The sequence below is a fragment of the Periplaneta americana genome, chromosome 7, assembly GCF_040183065.1.
Source record: "Periplaneta americana isolate PAMFEO1 chromosome 7, P.americana_PAMFEO1_priV1, whole genome shotgun sequence".
Taxonomy (NCBI): domain Eukaryota; kingdom Metazoa; phylum Arthropoda; class Insecta; order Blattodea; family Blattidae; genus Periplaneta; species Periplaneta americana.
Window position 1 is genome coordinate 41,089,103 of NC_091123.1, and position 22,311 is coordinate 41,111,413.

At 35.2% G+C, this 22,311-nt stretch overlaps 1 long non-coding RNA gene across 5 annotated transcripts in view; it reads right to left on the bottom strand.

Annotated features, from left to right (window-relative positions):
* Positions 1-517: 517 nt before the first annotated feature.
* Positions 518-22,311, bottom strand: part of LOC138703064 (uncharacterized) — a 33,627-nt gene continuing 11,833 nt past the window's right edge. For 3 of the 5 annotated variants that reach the window (XR_011332959.1, XR_011332958.1, XR_011332961.1), the window contains 6 exons: positions 12,684-12,787; positions 11,715-11,843; positions 11,459-11,554; positions 11,179-11,274; positions 10,855-10,950; positions 518-6,004 (listed from right to left, as the gene is read on the bottom strand). This is a non-coding gene — a long non-coding RNA (uncharacterized lncRNA). Of the gene's footprint in view, positions 6,005-10,854; positions 10,951-11,178; positions 11,275-11,458; positions 11,555-11,714; positions 11,844-12,683; positions 12,788-16,077; positions 16,191-22,311 lie in introns of those variants that run through there. The other 2 variants (XR_011332960.1, XR_011332962.1) reach the window with 2 other exon arrangements.

Sequence of the window (22,311 nt, forward strand, 5' to 3'; positions counted from 1 at the left end):
GCTAGGAGAGAGTTCTACGATGATGAGGCGATAGTAGCGATCCTAGTGGTGGGCAACTACCCATGTTTGCATTTTTACTACATATTGAGATTCGCGACTGTATATAGTAGACTGTATATAATCACAGTTCTGATTATTATTATTATTACTACCGTACTTGCTACCTCTTTTCCTTCTATCCTGTTTCATTATTGGTCATACCCAACCTCAAGCACATTGCTTTTTCAGGTGACCCAGTTACAATTTATTTCCACAACAATTTGTAATCTCTATTTCAATGTAACATTGGTAAGCAATTTTCTATTCTCAACAATATTTAATCATGTATGTAATTTTTGCTACCAACAATAAAAACAAACAAATTTATTAACTTCCTAAACTAACCTATCATAAATTAACTTTTTCTTTGACAATAATACCACATGTAGCAACTGAAAATGTTATCTGTACATTATGCACATTACTGTCAAAAATTGGACTGCATACATTATGCACTGTACATTATTAATGAATTATGTGAGTATATACGGTAATGTATCAACTCAGATACAGTGTATACAACAATCCATGTATGAAAAATAATCATTAGCAGTGTCATTTCATTATAATCCTCACTCATGAAAATAGTCTCATTTCAGTTAATATTTAAACAAGCAATTTCGTCCATATTTTGCACCCTAACCCAAATTAACAAATAATTACGTAACATTTCTTTCAATTATTATTCACACCAAAATAAACTCATAAATCAATTTCATTTAACTCAAAGGTGGACACTACATTATGAACAAATGTACATGTCAACTTTATAAAAACCAACATTCCCACTTTTCATTTGGAACAAAGTAATTCTTAGCCACAAGTTTCTATCAAACCACTCTTTCATTCAAAATATCGTAATTACGAAGCAATATTCTCAATTTACAACAATTACGCCAAAATTCCCCCATATTTTACACTCAATTTTCGACTTTGCATCAAATTCACTTTTCAACACATTTCGCGTATATCATTAATACCAACAAATCACACTGCTAATAATCATTTATAATCACAAACAGACACCAAGATTATACTCAGTTCACTGCTTCTGCAGGACACACACTCAACTGCATCAAACTCCTCATGTCATTCATACACACAATACAATTCATTTCAAGTCTTTCACAAACCATTTCATTTTCTACACTATGCCAGCTGATATTTTCAACTACACGCACAGTTACATTCTGTAGAAAAGCAGCTCTGATACAAGCTTCCTACTCCCACTACCATTGTATAATCACTTAAGAGAAGAAAAATATGACAAATGTCCCACTATGAAATCCGTACCCCAGAATATGAAAACACTATCATATTTTCTTCAAAAAAGTATTTACGTATCCAAATTCAGAACAGCCTCCACTAACGCATGTATACACCTAACATTCACATTTTCCTATCTTACAAGACCATTTCTGACCATCTGCATATATCAAGATTAAAGAACAATCCAGTGTACAGAGTAGCCTAACTACACTGCATCTTCACCATCATGCCCACTGCATGCCTGGTGGGAGGCCGCACTTCTGCCACTCACACACCTTCACTCATTAAAACTTACAATGGAGCTTCATGCAAAATATCTACTTCTCTGATCATCAATATCTGTCATTCTGTGATGCCACATAGCCATGTACATGAAAACAAGCATTATAAAATAAAAAAACATCGCTCAGGGATAAAGTTCTTCATTATTAACTTCCCCTAACATCTCAGTACAAAAATTAAGCCTCTGATTCTAATCTTTTTTTTTTCTTTCTTTTTCGGTAGGTTATTTTACAAGCTTTATCAACATCTCTGGTTATTTAGCATCTGAACGATATGAAGATGATAATGCCAGTGAAATGAGTCCAGGGTCCAGCACCAAAAGTTACCCAGCATTTGCTCATATTAGATTGAGGGAAAACCCCGGAAGAAACCTCAACCAGATAACTTGTCCCAACTGGGAATCGAACCCGGGCCACTTGGTTTTGTGGCCAGATGTGCTGACCATTACTCCACAGGTGTGGACAATTGTAATCTTGAGGCTGTAATTCATTACATCATACAATTCTTCTTTCGTCATCGTTTTCTGTCATTCACTAACCTATTTCATTGAATCTATTAAATAACCACAGACGCGACGATCTACAGGAATTCGACACAAGCCAAATACGACTTATGACACGCAGTGACTAGATTTGCGGTACATGGATTCCACCATCGCATATGCCAGACAGAGAAGTACCACGACCCAGAAGACAGTTGCAAGTGCAAACTATGTGGATTGAACTGTGACCAATATCATCTATTTTGGTGCAAACAAAGAAACAGCTCACTAACAAACTGAACAAAAGAAACATGCACATTGTGCGATATTCCTTCTATTATTATTAAATAACCTTAATATTGTTTTCCTACAGGTCACTGGCTTGTCAGAAAATTTACATCTCAATTTTCACCTCGTTCAAGCACATGATTTTCTGTTCTTTATGTACATGTTCTACATATAAATATGAATACCTCCTCACCATTATGAAACAATCTCAGCTAAACAGATACTGTCAGAGGCCAAGTTACAGATAAAATGTTTCATTTATACACATCGTAGCATTCATATGAATAGGTATGGTCTCTACTAGCTGTGACAGCATAGCAGCAGAAGAGTGGCCAGCCTCCCACCAGGCACACAGCCCATCAATCATCATGGGCATGATGACAAAGACAGACTGTACATGAAAACCTACGCACCTATAGCCCACTAATAAACAATTTCCACACCCATAATTACAAAACCCAATCAACATGCCACTGCTGAAAACTCATCTTAGGCAAGTATTTTCTTTCGTATTATCTCTCATCAAGTCACTTAGTCAAGTACAGTAGAACCTCTATTATCTATCATAATCAAGTGGTCAGACTGGACAGTTAATCAAAAAATAAAAATTCAGATAATCCATACCATAAAACATTTCCATAAATTTTGTAAGTTCCTCCATGTGTTCAACATGCTAGCTACTAGACCACAACTTCACTAGTACAAGTCTGGTTGTCAATGATGGGTTTATAAGAGCAAAGGCAAATTCCTTGCGATGTTTTCTTCGCAAAAAGATAGCAATAGAGGACAAGAGGTCATCACACAGTTTCAATGCCAAGCTTGTATTCTCATGCAAAATTAGTCCCGGTTCCTCTTTTCCCAAAGCTCTCAAATATTTGCATTTTTATTTTCATACTTAGCAAAACACTTTTGACACCCGTGGAAAATATGTATTTTGCATACAAGATATAATATACAGGAACTCAAACAGTAGAACATGGACTGAATGCTGCACAAGTTCTTGGGACCATTTCCTTCAAAGCACGTAGCAACTATTTTAGAAGTAACTGTTCTTATTAGCCAGCATTAGTACTATGCAAGGGTAAGCTATTGTACATTTTTTTCCACACCAAACAAATAAAGAAAATAGCGAGAGAAAGACAGTCAGTTAATAGAATGACAATAATTGGGGTTCTACTGTATTTCCTTTCCTTTCCTTTCATCAAGTCACCTAAATGACATTTCCTCCAACTTGTCCCTTCACACACCTCACATTTTCCCATTTGCAACGGATTAAATCACGCCCATATTGTGAATACTGCTACATTCATCAAGTACAGCAGTCCCAAACGATTCACACTTATACTGTATATTCAAATACGCCAATTATTTCTAAATCTGCTTTCTGCTACCTCACCCTAGTTCTCGTATATTCCCCTTACCTTCTCCCATCTCCTCATCAAGAGGCCATCATACTCACTCATAGGTCTACGTAAAGACATGTCAATTTCTTTATTTTGCTCTAAAGTATCAGCAACACTTAATCACTGATCATTGTATATTTTAACTACCAGTAATTCTTCCACTTTTTATAAATCAAATCTACAGATACAGCAAACCTCACCACAATCAGCTGGCATAAGTACAAAATGCACCTATCTCAATATGTATCTCCCTCCTTTGTCTTTCCTATTCAGTCTCTAAGGTAAGAGCACCAGTAGTCGACATGTTAAGGAAACATGTACTGTTTTTCTCAGTCCTCCAATTGTACTTTACCATAAACAATTTCAATAATACATTCTCACATCTGCAAATCCCTATTTTAACCTACATATGTGTTAATATATTTATATTCAAAATAAATTTAACCATAACCTCTTCACATGCACCTATAATTGACACATTTTTTAATACCCTCAAAAAATTATGTGAGTGGGATACACAATAAAACACACCTTATATAACTTATTAAGCTTTAATTGTATTACTATTATTTTGCAACAACTTTAATTTCATAAAACACTTTAAAACATCAGTTTAATATACAGAAAGATCCAGCTATTTCTCCTCGGCATTCAGTCGTTTTTTCAATGCATAACTTATCCGTTCCCCCTTTACAGTCTGCTCTGGAGTCTCCACATACCCAATTATTTATTTGAAATACATCCAAGAAACGTCATTTTCATCAGCTTCAAATTCTACTTTCATTTGGATTAACACTTTTCAAACCCATTACTTTTTTTTGAACAATACAGAGAGAGGTAAGTAAATTTGAATCTATTTCTCTTCCCCCCCCCCCCCAACTAATTCACAAATAATGACATTCTCTTGCTCAAGACTTTCATCATCAATGAAACTGCACTTTCATCTCAACTTTCCTATTCTGACATCTCTCTCTTTCTTCCCTTGCTACTTCTTTTTCTTCTTATCTTCCTATTTTCCAAGATATTCTAATGCTTATAGTGAGGTAATTACAGCAGGAATTATTTCTCTCTTTCTTCTTTGGGGCTTTTCTTTCAAATAAAGTCTTTTTCAATGATGAAGGCACAAAACAGTGCATTTGGTGGTTCTGATTCTACTGGTTGTGGTGTTGTGGGTATAGGTAGTTCTGGTTCAACTGGCTATGGTGTTGTGGGCATAGGAGGTGCCTGTTCAATTAGCTGTGGTGTCATAGCCACACATGGTTCTCGATTAACTGTGGCGTTGTGGGCATAGGCAGTTCTGTTTCAACTGGCTGTGGCACCATGGGCATGCTTCTCTTTCAGATTGTAGCTTGAAGCTGTAGAGCCTTTACTTTCTTCCAGAGAATCCTCTGCAGGGCAGGCTCCATTATTTTCCTCCAAAGTTTTCTATTTTTCCATCAAACCAGACGTGCTTTACCGGTTCATTGCTGGGAATATTGTTGAATTTTTTTAGGAGCCATGTTTTGTCTAAAAAAATGCTTCTTCAATATTGTTTCCTAAAGCTGACACACTGGTTACTTAAGGTTGGGAGCCCCTGTAAACTATAGATTCTAAGAGTTGTAGACGAAGCATGTTTAAACTAGCTGTCAACCTTAGGGAAAAAACAAATTCATTTCAAAAATTCGTGTCAACTACAGGTGTCCTGTCGACTATAGGTGCTCTTACATCTACAGGGTGAGCCATAAGCAATGTCATTAATTCCAAGAGGTTATTCTTTCAGTTTAAAACAAAAAACTTAAACAATTTTGCTCCTTTCTGCTTCCTTTTCGAGAAAAAAAAATATATTTCATATGAAACATCTCACACCATATTTTGAGAAAGCTATTCAACCAATACAGATGAAGCTCGCGTATGCAACCAAAAAAAATTGCTTTTAAATATGGCTCGGAAAATTTCATTTCCTGTATGTCAGTTTACCGAATACTACTTTCAAACTTTCGGTTCACCCTGTATATAATCTATCCTAATGAACTGTGCATTCTAATTATTTCCAACCTTAAGCTGGGGACATTCCTCTTGAAATTCTTCACTTCTTTCAAGTCCTCTTGAAATCCTTCACTCCTGATGTCCTCTTCAAATCCTTCCATGTCCTCTTGAAATCCTTCACTCCCGATGTCCTCTTCAAATTCTTCACTTCTTAACAATCTTCCTCATTGGTCTCAGGAAATGCTGCGGCCTTCCCCTGGTCAGCAGACAAAAACATCTGTAGGAGAAATTCACAATAATGTCAGCTCACTGTTATCTAAAATGTCATATCTTACGTTACAATTCTACTTTCTATTTCCTCACTATTTGCACTATTAAGTTAGGCTAAACAGACATCCCAGTTTTCACACAATTGCCCCAGTATCCCAACAAACATTTCAGGGCACTTGCATTTCCCACATTTCAGTACACACAAAATACAATATTTCCTCAATTCTTTCATTTTATCATTACAACCTAACAGGACTCTACTCGGGTGGAAAAAATTTCCACAATATAAGGAAACTTAATTTGTTAACCCCCTCTCTAATCTTAAAACACACTACACTAGACAGCAATTCAGAAGGCAGATGGCTACTAGCAAGACCGTCTCCAATACTCAGACCTTAATATAGAAAAAAGATAGCCGCCATAGAGGTCCAACCATTTCCATTTATATAGATGGTTCCACCATATCTTTATGTCAAAATACTTAAATTTTTCGTATTTCTGAAGTTGAATTACTAACTTTTGTCTTAAATAAACGTCCAGAGTTAATTTATGAGCAATATTAAGTTCAATTTCAAAGGCAAGACAATAAGATAAATACGGTACGAGTAGAAACACATTGCCATGAAATTATGAACTTGACAGTGCAATCACAGCTTGAAAACACTTTTCAGTAAGTTGAAAATCATACCCTGAACTCCGCATAAGTTACTGCAGTATATGCAAACATTCACTAATAGTTGTTGGGCATACAAAAGGTTAACACATACTCAAAATCAGTAACACAATTAAACAAGGTCAGCCAATATTAGCCTACAAAGTCTACTAATACAAATATCTGCTGCTGCTGCTACTACTGCTACTGCTACTACTACTACTACTACTACTACTACTACTAATAATAATAATAATAATAATAATAATAATAATAATAATAAATCAGCTTATATTTTATATTTTTAATAGATGGATGTTGACAATCTAGGGTCCTTAGCCTAATTCGTCTTGAATTTCAATTCTCCATGTTTTGTCACTTTTAGGCTTAGGCCTAACTCTTCATGACTTCTTTTCACTTTTCTCGATAATTGGTTTGAAATGTTTTTCTCTCGTTCAACACCTTTGTACAGTTATTAATGACAGAATTTCTTCTACACTGTCATCTTTCATATTTAAGAAAATAACAGTCACCTTAAACAACAGTCATAAATGAAACCACATTTCTTTCCTGAACATCACTTTGAAACTGATCGAAAGTGCTAATAATTTCCCTTTCACACCATTCCCTGAAAAATTCTTCTCTCCCCATCTGTTCCCCTTTCCGTTGATGTGGATTCTTTCTAGGCACTAGAATGACTGACAGTACAATATAAAGTTGGTTAGGAAATATGATTCTTTAGGCATCATGGGTAAGATTCGAAATTTCCCGAGGAATACGAAAAGGATCACTATTTACGATAGGAAAAATATCTTTCTTAATAACTAATTTAGGTTCAAAATATTTTATGTGTAACACTGTCATTCTAGGAAGATACGAACTGGCCACCCTACCTCATAATCTCTTGGCTTAGTTGCCTAATAAGTGGTGCCTTATTGGTATCATTTGCGATGCTCAGACCTGTCTTCGGACAGTTGACTAAATAACAACAAACTGTAATTTCCTTAACTTGGAAATTGTCACGATTATGCACCTAAACCATTTGTCACGTAGTAAAGTTGTATTTTTCGGGAACTTAATAATAATAATAATAATAATAATAATAATAATGATTTATTTAACCTGGCAGAGTTAAGGCCATACGGCCTTCTCTAACACTCAACTTAAACGCTAAAATATGAGACATAGATCCACTATTAGAATTACAACCCAGTACACAACACGATTTCACGACGTAATTAACACAAGAAAACATCATAACAAAACCACGTGGTAATCTTGCTTGGATCTCTACCGGCGCCATTTTGGCCACTATCGATACCTACATTAAGGTCTGAGTATTGGAGACGGTCTTGCTACTAGATACGCCATAGCCTATATGGCATGTGACGTCACAAGCTTGAACAGGAGAACCAATCAGAATCAGTAACAAGATCTTCTTGAGTTACTTTCTTCAAGTGTGAGTGTTTTAAAACATCGAATAAGTAAAACTAACATATACTGTGTATGTGTCAGATAAATAAATGGAACGAGATATTATAAAAAGAGAAGTACTGCACAGGCAGACGCTGGAAATAGTGTTTAAGGTTTATAATTATTTTTTATGATTATTTTAAAAACATTAACGAGCAGAACTCTGCCAGACATCATGGTGCTGGCCGCAACGTTGCCAATGCGCAGGAGACGACTGCAGAAGCATGTGGTGTGGGTTTGCAAACCACGCAAAGAATTGTTAGTGAAGGAAACAAATCTTTTAATGTGAGCGGAACTGCCACGTTTCGTTCTCCTAGAAAACATCCTCGTCGTGAAAAAACAGTCTCTGAATTAGATGATTTTAATAAAAGTGTGCTGCGACGTACAGTTAGATAATGGCCTACCTTCGAGAATCCTACTCTGAAGAATCTGACGGGACTGGTGAGGGAATCAGCGACTTCAATTAAAACCAGGTACTGAATATTTATTAAATCCTAATTTATATTAAATGTGACTGAAATGTGACAATATAACTTAGTTATTGTTTTAGGGTATTTAACTAGCTAAAATAGTTTGTGCCTACATATACATTTAAATACAATTTCTACTTAAATAGTGTATCATTTTTTCTAGTAATACACCATATACATTTCGTATTAAAACTGTGTGATATAATAATAATAATAATAATAATAATAATAATAATAATAATAATAATAATATAATACCACACATAAAAATCTTAAAACTTGGTATACGCATTATTAATAGAACTTAAGATTTGATAATGTTCTGATAAAAGGTTTGTCATGCTTGCAGTAATCAATGGCTAAAGTCATTATTGTCTTTTTAAAATTGAAATTCTCTCCTCAGCTACTTGTATTGCGCACGCGCATGAAGTACGATGTGGCAATGCTGTACATTGCCTTTCTCTCACTATCTGTCTCTCTCGACGCAAATGCTAGCAGCCGACCGCCTTCCGAACTGGCGTCTAGTATAGCAATAGGCGAAAGTAAATTCAAGCCAGTTTTCCTTTACAGTTGTATGCACGCACAGAATTTTAACTGTACCATAAATAATACTACTCCACAGTAACTGAACATATTCAAGTCAGCATACAAATTCTAAACTCTTGGACCACTGAAAACAATATCTGTGACTAGTGAGCTCTCAACTTTTCTTTTACGATTTTAAATGAACTCTAACATTTCTTAAATTCAATCCATAAGAGAATACTTATTAACATAACCATATCTCAGCATACACTTGCCAAACAACCCTAAAGTGTGCAGCAATGCAAAATACCCCTCAAAGTTCCATTACACTGTAAATGCGTTTTTAATCACTTAATTTTGTACATTGCTACACAAATCAAGTATTTTTTGGAAGAAATGGCAAAGCAATAATTTTTACACTTCTTCACGTTCATATCTTGCCTCAATACTCAATAGTTTTACCATAAATGGCCTTCAAACTTTACACACAAATTATTTCTTTCGCCCAAGCCATTTATTCAAATACCAAAATGACATTTGACTTACAACTTAAAGATCTGTTCTCAAATTAATGTTGTTGTTTTCTAATGCCAGGCATTTGATAAAAAAGTCATTTCACCTCTTGCACTCCAATATTTTTCAAAGATATTGTCATGGTTAGCCACTGACGCACAGATTTTGAGATGTTCTGAATCCATTTCTTGGTTTCAGTTGCACAATGGACAGGTAGGAGACTGATATATTCCAATTCTATGCAGATGCTTGGCCAAACAGTCATGGCCTGTTGCCAATCAAAATGCAGCTACAGACGATTTGCATGGTAAATCGGGAATTAACTGTGGATTATGATGCAGAGAGTTCCATTTTTTTTTTCCCTTCAGATTGTGTTATCAAATTTTGTTTGTTGAAGTCTAAGTATGTTGATTTAATAAATCTTTTCACAGAGGAATACGTAGATTTAGTAACAGGTCTGTAAGTAGCAGTGCTGCCCTTCTTTGTTAAAGCATCCGCATTCTCGTTTCCCAGGATTCCACAATGGGAAGGTATCCATTGGAATACAATTCTTTTATTGAGTGTTATTAGTTGAGAGAGCATTTTATTTATTTCTGCTATTTGAGATGAAGGTGTGTGTGTCTATAGACTATTGACAGAATAGCTGCTTTGGAGTCTCACAATATAACTGCATTCTTAAATTTATTGATGTGGCATAGAAGATTCCTGACACTTTCACTTATTGCAATGATTTCACCATCAAAACTTGTTGTTCCAAGTCCAAGAGATCTATATAGTGAGAAGAGAGAGCATGTACCACCTGCACCAGCACCTTGTTCTCTGGAGATCAAGGATCTGTCGGTGTATAAATGAAGCCAGTTTTGTAGAGGGTACCTAATATTAATTGCCTCTGAAGACAATTGTTTCAGTATTTCATTGTTTACTTCTGATTTCAGTATTTCTTCTGTTAAATTTAGATTATATTCTATATTTAATAGAGTTAAAGGGTTTGGTTTAATTTGTAAGTTTTCTTTTAAATTCGGGATATTGATTTTCTGTTTTAATTCTTGAACAATGGATATGAAACTTTGAGTTTTCAATTAAATTGAGTCTCAAATTAATGTAGTCATACCCTTTCACCCAGTACACAATGTCTATAATCCACGAAACAATAATCCAGATCCAAATTCTACCCAAGACTTTCAAAGCACGACATTTTAACACTAGTTAGTAATTCATATTTACCAGTTTATGTATATTTCCTGACTGGTATTTCATCCACTCCTGTCTCCCATCTCCTGTCCCAGATCCACCTCCAGTCCACAACTGCCTCAACATATCCTGCAACACAACACATGACAATCACATTTCCTTACAAGTGCCTTACATTTTCCGCGACCTATAAAACAACAACACATGCAAACTACAATGATAATACAACATGCAAATCTTCAAACACCTAAATCCACAAAATCTAATTCATAACTAGGCTATATTCTGTGTCTGTATTCTTATTACTGCTCATTTACTGTATTTCAATATCTACACTAGTTAGTAATTCATGTTTACCAGTTTATACACGTTTCCTGACTGCTATTTGATCCACAGCTGTCTCTCATCTCCTGTACCAGAGCCGCCTCCAGTCCATAACTGCCCCAAAATACCCTGCAACAGGACACATCACCATCAAATTTGTTTACATTTTCAGCAACCTATAAAACAGCAACATATGCAAACTGCACTGATTACACAACATGCAAATCTTCAGAAACCTAAATCCACAAAATTTAAATCCTGTAAATTCACTACACTTCAATATAGACACTAGTTAGTAATTATTCGTGTTTACCAGTTTACCCATGTTCCCTGACTGCTAATTCATCCACAGTTGCCTCCCATCTCCAGTGCCACAGCCACCTCCAGTCCACAACTGCCCCAAAATACTCTGCAACAAGGCACATGACAATCACATATCTTTACAAGTGCCTTACATTTCCGCAACCTATCAAACAGCAAGACATGCACTGACAAAATAGAACATGCACATCTTCTTACTGCTAACTTACTTTGTTTAAATATCGTCATTAGTTAGTAACCATGTTTACCAGTTTATGCATGTATCCTGACTGCAATTTGCTCCACAGTTGCCTCCCATCACCTCTCACAGTGCTGCTTCGCTACCATCTCATGTTCTGTGTCACTCCACAGAATCAAACACCTACTTCCAAAATGTCCTGAAACAAGACACATGCAAAAGTTGTTTAAATCTTCGCTAACCTATGAAACATCAAAATACGGAAATTGCATTGCTACTACAAAATACACTATATCTTCAAGAATATTAAGCAGTTAGGTACACCTTACAGCAGTAAAATTTTGGAAATATTCAACTCTTTTTCTTCCTCCATTACCGAATCTTGTACAATAATGAAAATTAGTATGTGTAAAACACTGTCCTTCTGCTATATGAAACAAAATATTTTTAAGACTTAAAAAAAAAAAAAAAATTATTTACATTTTTTTTCTTCTAAATTCATTTCCAACACTCTGTGATGAAATTTTTCGTGTGTTTTTATGTATGTCATATCTACAATATGATGCAAGATCACTTCTCTACCTTTCATAGACTGTCTGATATAAAATAAATTAATTTAAAACATGGTCACACATGGTAACACAAAATAAAAAAGTATTATTTATTAAAGAATGTAGTTGAAAGAGCATGATATTTCATACATACCAATTTCCATTATCGTACAAGAAAAAAGAATTTCAATATTTCCAAAAAATTTACTGCTGTAAGCTGTACCTAACCTCTTAATCTGCAATGCTTTAGTCTTCATTTCTTTAATACTGTAATTGCAATTTTTATTACATTGTAACTTGTAATCAACGTTTAGCTACCGCAATTATTTGGTATTTGTTGCTGAAATATTAGTGTCATCATCTAGCAAAGTGGAAAGAAAACCAAGCAAAACTGTCCGCACTCATTTTCTTCGAAACAAATTCTAAATATATGCCTAGGCATAATCATTTATATACATTTATTTCATTCCAATAGTTTATAATCCTACCTTAAGCATACAATCTTCCTGTCAAAGCCTCTCAAATCTTCATACAGTCCTCATCAGTCTCGGGAAAAGCAGAAGCAGTCATCCTCCATAAGATCATGTACAATCTGTAAACAAATTCTAACATATCATCTCAATCTTAAGTGCAATGTACATTCTATATTGGTACTCTTTCGGAATATCCCCCTCCCACCTTGTTAGAATTCATCATACTGGAATATCCCCTCCCTCATCTTGTTAGAACTATTGGAACTACTAATGCTGATTAACGTCTTACGATATTACAATATATATATATATATATATTAGGTGGTTATTTAACGACGCTGTACCAACTACTAGGTTATTTAGCGTCGATGACATTGGTGATAGCGAGGTGGTATTTGGCGAGATGAGGTCGAGGATTCGTCATCTGGCATTCACCTTACAATTCGGGAAAACCTCAGAAAAAAACCCAGCTAGGTAGTCAGCCCAAGCAGGGATCGAACATGCCCCCAAGCACAACTTCAGACAGGCAGGCAAGTGCATTAACCAACTGAGCCACGCCGGTGGCTTACAATGTTTTCCATTTTGACAAGGACACAAGCCCTGAATTCAATTCTAAATAAATAAACTAAGTCTGATCAGCAAATGTTTTCCACCACATCAATTCTTGCACATGGTCAATGAAATGTGGGCCAGTGACACTACCAAGGCTATCTCACTTCTTCATATTATGTTTAAATTCCTGCCACGTTGACTCAATAGTTTGAGTGTGTGCACCATCATCACGTCATTCAACCTTAACTAAGAAGCAGGCCATTGATCCTTGTTCAACATCACCAAACATCAATTCATTTTGTCTACAACTCGGCCTTGGTCATATTTTCAACGAGATACGCAAGTTTCGTCTATCTCCAAAGCAAGTGCTCCGTGCATATAGCCTGTTTCATTTCATGTGTCGCTGATCTTTTTGGCACTTGTAACGAAAGAAAAAGTTTGCAAGTGAGCCTTTATGGTGGTGGTCCTCTGCAGGGATGGGTCAAGCAATGGGCTGGGGTAGACGGGGGAGGAGCAACAATACTAAACAAAATAATTTTCAGTTGCTTAGAAGAAATTGACCTGTACGTGAGATGCCACCAGTACTTTTCAAACTAAAATATAACAGGAGATGAACAAGACAGATTGTTCTCAATTTATACAGTTTTATGAAGAAATGAGCAGAGTAGTCAAAAATAAGATACAGAGATTAGCAGAGGGAAACGTCTCTCTAACAAAGGTGAAGAGGATTTTGCCTGAATAGGAATAACATGGAGATGAAGAATTATCAATGAGTGCATCAGGAAAAAAAAACAGTAGATGGCAAAATACTACTACTAATATTGATGACTTCGAGAAATGCGTGACACAAAGAAAAATTCACGAATTCTATCTTTTGCACAAAATTTCTCCTACAATTTCCAAGTTATTACCCATTCTACATGAAATCACCCATCATTGATTTGGGGGGGGGGGGGGGGGAGGCACTAGTTTAAAGAATATTTTAAGATAGAGTTCAATGTAAGAAGACGGGGAAAATAAAAGTGTACTAATCAAGAGGCAAAGAATATCATCTCTATCAGTCATAAAGTTTAGAGAGAAAGGCCAATCCATCATCTACGGGGAAGATAACCACACACACACACGCACGCACACACGCACACACACACAGTGCTTTTTTTTTTCTGGAAGAAAGTTTACCGGAACTCTATCACTCGATCACATTATACAACAAAAACGTAGGTTTAAAAATATTAGGCCTACATACCTTATATTACAATAAGTTCCAAACGGAGCTCATCGATTTTAAGCATGACGAAAATTTTGCGATTTCGAGCTATAGTTTCAGGATCAATAATGGAAGATGGCAGCATTAGATTGCATGAGTTACTTTTGCACCAACGATAATAATGAGAAAATGTAAACTCTTGGACTCGGCAGTGGCGGCAATTTTAATTTTCAATTTCGCTTATAAAATGTATTTCATTGGAATTTGTAATGGCAAAAAGCTTACCGGAACGCATTCCAGACCGTTCCAGCTGAAAAAAAGCGCTGTATATACACAATGATAAGAGGATAGGATGGAGGTCATAATAATATCAAATTACAATGAAAGCAGTAGTGACAGTGTATGGAAAATAAGTTCAAACAATAACAATAAATGTACTATGAAGAGAATGCATAGGCCTAAATCACTGTTGATAGTGATTAGTCCGTCGGAGCCTGGCGGCCGCCTTGGTGCTATTCAACAGGAGTAGGCTATGTGCCGGCACCAGGTTTTCCCTTCTCCATTCATCTTCATCATCCTCACACATTGCCTACACTACACTTAGCACGAATACTTGCACATAATATACTCTAGTGCACGACATAATTTTTCACAGATACACATCACGCATAACATGCCCCGCAGAAGTGGTGTGCAACTTGACAATGAGTCACAGTCCTGCCACTTATCCGCAGTATGCGGAATCCGAATCACGCAAGTGAAGTGGGTAGGCATTACATACACACCCACACAATAAATGCACAGTCTGTAACGTTTTATTAGATTTGGTGTTCGTGACTTATTGACATTACACGTCTATTTACACGAGTTCTGAGTGTACTTCTACTGTCACGGCGATTAGCAGGCGGGTATCAGTTGGGGCTGCAGCTGGTTGGGAGACAACATATAAGGAGGAAAGTGACTCGCTTCTTTTGCTTAAATAAAATTTTAGGAGCCATAAAGATCTGCGATACTTATAACATGATATTCTAACAGTTCTAAGAAGACTGGGGGGGGGGGGGGAGGACGACATTCCGAAACAGTACCTTTTTACTTCCTCCTCATATTAACCCGACATTACTCATTATGAAAATCTTGGGATAAATCGCAATAAAGAGAACGCCAGTAGGGATAATTATCCCCACCAACATTAAATGTGCATTCGACACAACACTCACCTCTCACTTAGCGTGTCTGAGGAGTTGTGGAAAAGTGCAAGGGGTAGTGGGCAGGCTTCTAGGTTCTGCTTAATGCGATTTTCCCAAAATCTTGCCAAGTACCAAATTCAAATCACAATCATACCAAATTCAAAAGGACTCCTACATTGACCCCCTTTTAACTGCTTTTACACCAGAAAAATCTTCTCCAATCGTTATTCTCAAAACGGACAAGATCAACTATACACCTACACATCATACAATTAAATTATGCGTTACCGTCGCGAAATTACATTCATCAATATTACAACCCATTCCTCCAGAAATTTCCGATACAAATTACCTATGTACGCCTACAGCTACTACGCATCTATTCATACGATCAACTTTATTCAACGGTTTCTCAAGTACTTCTACTTGATTTATAACTCTCACAGTCCAAAAGTGTTCTTACCTGGCATACTTATAACCATTTTCTATTCCAAAAAACACAGCACAATAAAATTACGCACTTCACGTAAGTCAGCCATATTCATGTTGCACTCAATGCACTACATTTCCTTATTGCCAACACACGTATCACCAAAAATTCCTAAACACTATTTCAAAAATCGTCAGATTCCTTATTATCAATATAGGAACCATTATTTTTTCGCTTGAGGCTGTGACAAAAGTTTCTAAATCCCTATTTCAGCAATATAAAAGAGAAAAGTTTTTCGCAAAAATAAACAGTTTTTAATCGCAACGTTTAACAAAATAGATCAATTGGCAATATTGCTAACCGCCATTTCGGACTCTTCGAGACGCCATCTCGCGAACAAACGAACCATCAGAATCCATACTTCATTCTATGGCGCACAATATAAAACTAGGCCTAATAAAATAAAAATACAAAATACATCGGTATTATTTCTCCATTATTATTGTCATACGACGGAAGGAGCCATGGAAGGCTAAATGCCTTCCACATCAACGTAATATAGCCTACAATCTCCATATAAAAATGATTACTCTGAGCACTTATAATAATTCATTTCCAAATTAATGTTACAAATCAACGTTTACGTAACCTTCACGCTTCTAAATTTACGCAATCATTATGCGATTTATCTATTCATAGTGCTGGTATGCCTATCAAAGAATTCCATTAAGTCTGCAACATTTTCAACAGAGAAAACATTCAGTACATTTCATGTTTGATTGAATTAGCCACATTCCCATCATTCTCATTTCCCTCCCCTCCCTTTTTTTTACTATAAAACAAAGTTCAAATAAACATAATAAATAAGGAAAAACCCTCTAAAACTCCACCCTGTCCTCCCATTTCTCATCACTATTCTCTCTACCTTTTCTGTTCTCTCTCTGTCCCCTATGTCCTCTCTCTCTATCCTCTATGTCCTCTCTCTCTATTCCCTGTCCCCCTCCCCCCCTCTCTCTCCTCTCTGTCACCCCTCTGTCCACTCTCTCCTCTCTTTAATGAAGACAGATAACAGCACAACAGGCTTCAATAAAGTTCAGGACCGTCTCAAGTGCAGAACTTTATCAACAAACCATGTTCTACACATTGCTTTCTCAGGGCATGGTAAATTCGGCAACTATTTTGAGACATTTAATATCATCGTCATCGATGGAAATCTATCTATGTGTGAAGAAAGGGGTCCATCAATAAAACATATTTTCTTTCACTGCCCAGTTTTTACTGGTTAAAGGACCACAGAACATTTTAATTCACAAGTGCTGTGCAAGACCCTATTTCCACCTACATCTTCTCTCTGCTTTTCTATATTTTCTCTCTATTTTTTGCACAACAATCCCATTTTCTCCTCTATTATCCCCTCTCTTTTCTCCTCCTTTCCCCCCTCTACTTTTTAATCTTTTTTCCTCTATTTCTCCTTTATTATCCTCTCAATTTTCAATCCAATTTTCCCCCCCCATTATCCCCTCTATTTTCTCCTCCACTTTTTCCCTCTATTATCCCCTGTATTTTCCCGTCTATTTCCTTCTGTGTTTTCTCCACAATTCCACCATTTTCCCCTGTATTTTCTCCTGTATTATTTCTTCAAATTTTTCCTCAATTATTCCCTCTATTTTCTACTATATTATCACCTCTACTTTCCATGTACTTTCGCCTTTATTTCCACCTCTATTATACCTCTATTTCCCCTATATTTTCAACTCTATTACACTCTATTTTATACACTATTATACCTCTAATTTCCTCTCTATATTCTCCTCCGTTGTCTCTTCTGTATATCCCTCCTATTTTCTCCTCCATTACTTTTTACTCCATTATCCCCCGATTTTCTCCTCAGTTTTCTCCCAATTTTATCCCCTACCTCTATTTTCCCTCTATTATCTACCTCACTTTCTCCTCTATTTTTTCCTCCATTTCCTTTTCTGTTTTCTCTACTTTCCCCTCTCTTTCCATTTCTATTATCCCATATATTTTCCGCTATATTTTCTCCTACATTTTGCCCCCTGATTTTTCTCTCTATTTCCATCTATTTTCTTCTATCTATTCTCCTCCATTTTTCTCTCTATATTATCCTCAATTTTCTTTTTTTTTTCCTCCTCTATTACCCCTCTAATTTTCTTTCCATTTTCTCCTCTGTATTCCCTTCTATTTTCTCCTCCACATTCTCTCTATTATATCCTCACTTTTCTTCTCTATTATCTCATGTACACTTTTATATTCTCCCTATTATCCCTTCTATTTTCCTATCCATGTTCTCCTCTATATTTCCTTCTATTTTTCCCTCTATTTTCCATTTACTTTCTCTTTATATCCACCTATTTTCTCCTCTCTTTTCCATCTCTATATTCTCCTTTATTTCATCCTCTATTTTCTATTATCCCCTGTATTTTCTCCTCTATTATTCTCTTTATATTTCCCTCTACTTTCCCCTCTATACTCTCTCTTTTTTATTCTATTTCCCCTCTATTTCCTCCTCTACGTTTTTCCCTATCTGTCACTCTATTATCTTATCAACTTTTCTTATACTATCCCCTCCACTTTCTCCTTTACTATCCCCCTACTTTCCGTCTATTATCCCACTTCACTTCTCTCCTCTATTATCCCCTATATTTCCTCCTATATTTTCCCTCTATATCTCTATGTTCCTCTAACCTCCTATCTATTTTCCTTCATTTTCTCTCTATTTTGTCTTCATTTGCTCCTCTACATTCTCTCTCTATTTTCCCTCTATATCCTCTATGTTCCAGTGTTATTTTCTTCCTATTTCCGCCTTTATTTTCCCTCTATTATCCCCTCTGTACTTTGTCTTCTATTTTCCTTCCATTTCCTCTAGCAAGAGATAAGAGAGAGACAACAGAGAAGATAATAGTTGAGAAAATAGAGGGAAAATAAAGGAGAGAATAGACGGAAAACGGAAGAATACAAAGTAGATAGAAATTTGAGGACAACATAGATGGGATAATAAAGCAGAAAACGGAGCAATATTGGAGAGAAAATATGCAGAAATAGAGGAGAATATATAGGGTAAAATAGAGGACAAAATGGAAAATAAAATAAACTAGAAAACAGAGAATAAAGTAAAGGGTTAGTAGACAGAAAATAGAGGTGAAAAAGAATGGGAAATACAGGCAAAAGAGATGAGAAAATAAAACAGAATACACAAGATATTATAAAACAAAATAGCAAAGAAAACAGAGTGGAAAATAGATGCAAAAATAAAGAAAATGCAGACAAAATAGACATGAAAACATTAGGGAATAAGAGGGGGGAAATAAATGACAAAATAGGAGAGAAAATACGTGCAAAAATACAGGAGTAAATGAAGAGGAGAAAATTAGAAATTACAGAGAAAATTGACGACAAAATACTGAGAAAAGAGCAAAAATAGAGGAGGAAATAGATGGGAAAATAGAAGGGAGACTAGAGGGGATAATAAAGGAGATACTGGAAAATAGAGCATATAATACAAGGGAAAATAGAAGGGACATTTCAGGGAAAATTAAAAGCAAAATAAAGCAGAAATTGAAGGAAAAATAGATGGTACATAAAGGAGTTATTACAGGAGAAATACATGGAAAATAGAGGAGATAACAAAGGAAAACAGAATTCAATATAAAGAGGAAATAGAGGACAAGTACAGAGAAAATGTAGAAAAAATACACTGAAAAATAGAGGACAAAATATACGGAAAACCAGAAGACAAAAGAGGCAAAATACTCGGGAACATATCGCACAAAATAGATGAGAAAATACACGAGAAATAGAGAGAAAATAGAGCACAAAATAGACAACAAAATATCGGTAACAGGAAAATAGTCGGCAAAATATATGACAAAATATACTAGTGACAAATAAAAAATTACTTCTCAGCTATTAAAATGTCCTTGCATAAATTGAGACATCTCGGTTACATTAACTTGTGTGCAAAATTGCATTACTGTAATCCCAATATTTTTTCAGATAAATGTGTCTAAACATGGAAAATTTTACAACTTTCAACTCTACCACATATGTATGTACGTACGTACGTAGCCTTATTTGTGTCTCTTGGCATTTAAATCTTAAGCACAACTTCTAGGTGGACTAAACTTTAAACAGGCTATTTTTTTACATAATTTTGCACACATCCTCCCTTTAAGGAAAAGATGGGTGAAATTATGTCCATTATGAACAGAATTTCCCTTTTTGGAAGCAAATATAATCAGAGATCTTTCATTTATACGTTGACCACATTTTATCAACATAATCACTCTCAGAATTCATGTTTTACTTATATTTCACAATCACAAATAGGTTTTCGTGACGGAAAATCGACATTTTAAAGTCATATTTCCACACTTTTCTTTTACTTTATTTACTCACATTGAAATTCTATAGGCTCTCACAAATTTCATGCTAAGAAGTTGCAATTTTTACTGCATGTTCTGAAAAGTATAGTTAACAGAACTACAGAGGTTTTCTTTTTTGGATAAAGTAAACGTTTTAAAAATTTATAAATAAAATGTACTATTCAAATGCTAATAATAATAATAATAATAATAATAATAATAATAATAATAATAATAATAATAATAATAATAATACAATTTTTAAACTGACTACATTCAATGTTTTTCCAGTCACTCATACATTTAAAATTCTGTTACATTATATGCATGTCAAAGATATTGTACAATTCTTTCAGATACATTCTCAAAAACTAAAAAAAAATTTGAAGTAACTCAAAACCTATTAAACATACACTAATGGAAATAGGAGGCATTAATAGGTACCTTTATACAAAAATTAAGCCTCTACCTCAAAAAAATTGTAGAAAATAGAAAGTTAATCCATTTCATCCCTTAAAGTTATTGCAATTTGGTTCATTCTGCCATGCTTTATCAACATGCTATGGCTTTCTAGCTTCTGAGAAGGTAATAATGCCAGCGAATGAGTCCAGAATCCAGCTTGTTTCACGAGCACAAATTTAATGCTAATCATTATTCCACAGCAGTCGACTTCAGATCTTAAAAAAGCACATAATAGAGTAAATAAATAAAATCAAATTTACAAAATGTTGACACAATTGGTACAGATACTTTGCATCTGTTTACCTATAGTAAGTGTAAAAAGTATTTGGGCACATAGAAATTTCAACAACTGTATGTTTTTACCGGTAAATTTTCCAAGAATATTCCATTTATGTCTTGGGTACCTAGTAAAGCCATATTTAGTAATCACTAATAATATTAATTCCAGAAGGTGGAATCAAGAATGCAAACATTACCGAAGCCATCATGAAATTTATTGTTGAGAATAACCTACCCTTTAGTATTGTACAGGAAAGATGATAAAAGTTATTGCCCCTCATGAACTTCAAGATATAAAATTAAAGACCTAATAGATAAGAATTATAAAGTCAATGTATCCTAATCAAGTTTAAGACTGAAGTAGTAGTAGTAGTAGTTAGGGGTAGTGCAGTCGGTATAGTGCTGTCTTATGTGTCTGAGGTTCCGCATTTGATCCCGGCCAAGGTCAATGGCATTTAAGTGTGCTTAAATGCGACAGGCTCATGTCTGTAGATTTACTGGCATGTAAAAGAACTCCTGTAGAACAAAATTCTGGCACATTGGCAACGCTGATATAAACTCGGCAGTTCCGAGCATCATTAAATAAACTACACACTTAACTTAAGACTGAAGTAGCATCTTTAATAGCAGATTACATTTTTTTAGGAATGACACTTTACAAAGGAATTAAATTCACTAAATATTGGGGTACATGAATTGAGTCAGTCACAAACAGCAGAATATGTAGGCACAAGATTAGTGCAAATTCTGGATGAATTTTGATTTCCGAAAGAGAAAGTGGTTGCTGTTGTTATAGACAATGGTACAAATATGGTTAAAGTTGTAGTTGATACATTTGGGAAAAATCGTCATAATATACCGATACTTATCATGTTTTGCGTACAGGCTACCTTGAATTTAATGTGCGACAACTTCTTAAAGGCGTTAAAGAGATGATTTCAAAATGCAGGGATCTAATTTCTTGATTTAAATGTAATGTAAAATGCAAGTGATGATCTCAGGAAATTGCAACGAAATTCAGGAATATCTGAGGGGAAGTTCTTGAAATTCATTCTAGATGTAAAAACTACATTTTCGAGAGATTTTTTTTAAGTGATAGGTTTTGTAAGACAACTTGTTTTCAAATATGTAGGCTACATATTCC